Source organism: Stegastes partitus, unplaced genomic scaffold (assembly GCF_000690725.1).
Source record: "Stegastes partitus isolate 25-593 unplaced genomic scaffold, Stegastes_partitus-1.0.2 Scaffold53, whole genome shotgun sequence".
Classification (NCBI taxonomy): Eukaryota; Metazoa; Chordata; class Actinopteri; family Pomacentridae; genus Stegastes; species Stegastes partitus.
Window position 1 is genome coordinate 66,427 of NW_007577784.1, and position 2,031 is coordinate 68,457.

Consider the following 2,031-nt stretch of genomic DNA (forward strand, 5'->3'; position numbering starts at 1 on the left):
TTTTTCCTCCACAAGTCACATCCGACCTGCTGCCACACCATTTCACATGTTGTTCTTACTGTCCAATGTATTCAGTACCTCCAGTATCTACAGCCCACAGCAGCTACAGCACAAAAAACTAGCTGGAAAGTTGTAAAAAATATTGAAAAACATCCGTTTTTTAGAAATTTGGCATCGACTTCATAATTCAGTAATTGTGCCCATGACATCCCCACTGCCTCCACCAGAAACTAACGTAGCCCTGGAGCTTCTACCCTCATGCGAAAGATGAGAAAACTTTTCTTTTCACTGATACAATACTGGGTAAAATCGACGGAGTCCTCCTTTAAGTAAAAGTTACTGATGATAGTTTCACGTTTTAATAATGCAAGACTTTACTTGTATCACTGTTGAATTGCTACGAGGTCGAGAATCCTTCTTCCATCCCCGACAACAGAATCCACTTTGGGTTAAAACGTCTGAACTCAGTGATTCCTCGTCGCAGACACAGAGGTTTCACTGGTTTCCTGGATTTCAGTAAACAGGATGTCTTAATTAACAAGTGAACAATACAACTGATCCTTAAGGGTTTGTTTATTATACATGGTAGGGAAATATAATGAAGTAATTAAAGAAAACCAATTTGCTAGCCACTCTAGATAATTGGAAAATAATAAGGCCAGGTTTCCGAAGACAATTAGAAAAATGAAATTTGACATTAAAATGTTTACAAATGACTTCGGTTTGCTTGCCTGAGCTGGATATTGCAACGCTGTGTTTTCAAAAATGAACTTGCACCTCGCTGGCAGTGTACTGTATTTATATGGATTTTCGCACCCCAATCAAGTGCTGTATATGCTACTCCGGCAGCATTTTCCAAGATTCAGCTGCCCTTAGATAACATTAGATAAAACACTATGACAAGGTAAAGTCTGCAAAGTTGTCTGTGCCCATGTGGGGCTGGCCTAATTAGGCTTATAAATCTGGCCAAAATCTATGCAGTAGCTGCTAGCTCCGCTCAGACTGTGACTTGACATATTCCAGTTTTTACCCCAAATCACCAGGGGCATCTCTTGGAGAACATAATCCTTAATGCTCCAATTCATCAAGACCCAGCACAGTAACACGGTGACACAATGAAGAAGAAGAAGAAGAAGAAGGGGGAGGAAAAAAAAAATAACATACAGAAAAGAGAGTGCAAACTTTCAGGTTGTTAAAACTCTGAGCTTATCCATTTGGCATCAAGGCCCTTTTGCTCTGCACTCACATTAGTCCAATCCCTTATCGCTCTCACGGTCCAGACACACTCAGATCTGGGCAGCGGAGGGAACATTGAGTTTTATATAAATCAATACTATGTCCCCAACACTATGCTGCTCCCGGCACCCCAGGGAAGATTATAAAGCGCTTGGCCAGATCATCTCTCCCCCATCATTTCTTTCTGAGGTGGGAACTAAGAGCTGAATTGAAGAATGATTTTTCGGGGAGGGAGCACAAAGACAAACAGTGCGGCGCTCTGCGGGGTAATCTGGGGTCAGCTCCATTTTCATTACAGTCAATTCTCGACCGCTGGACACATTGTTAGGAGCGAGTGTTCTCCAAGTCGTGAAATTGTCGCTTCTCGAAGTTGTTGGTTCAAATTTTTTTTTTTTAAGATAACAAAGTGCAATCTTCTCCTCAGTCGCCGGACCAGCGAGATGCCGCTCCCGCTTTTAATGTAAATGAATAAGCCGACACGGTGTTATTGAAATCTTAGCAGAAATTGCTATTCACAAGACTCAAGCCTAACACGCAGCGAGCTTAGGAAGCCTTTCAATTCGACAGGTATTCAGACTTTGGGGAGATGGGAACAGGTTGGATTAGATGGGATAGTCTGTTGCCTAAGCAACTGCTACACTCCACTGTGTTCTAAGAGGTTGCTTTATCTGTGAGGATTACACTGGGCGCAGGGAAGGCAAGGAGAAAAAAAAAGAAAGAAAGAAAGAAAGAAAAAAGCTGTTTGCCTGGAGTCAAACAGTTCAGATCCGAGGCCAAAAGCTGTGTCAGTGCGGG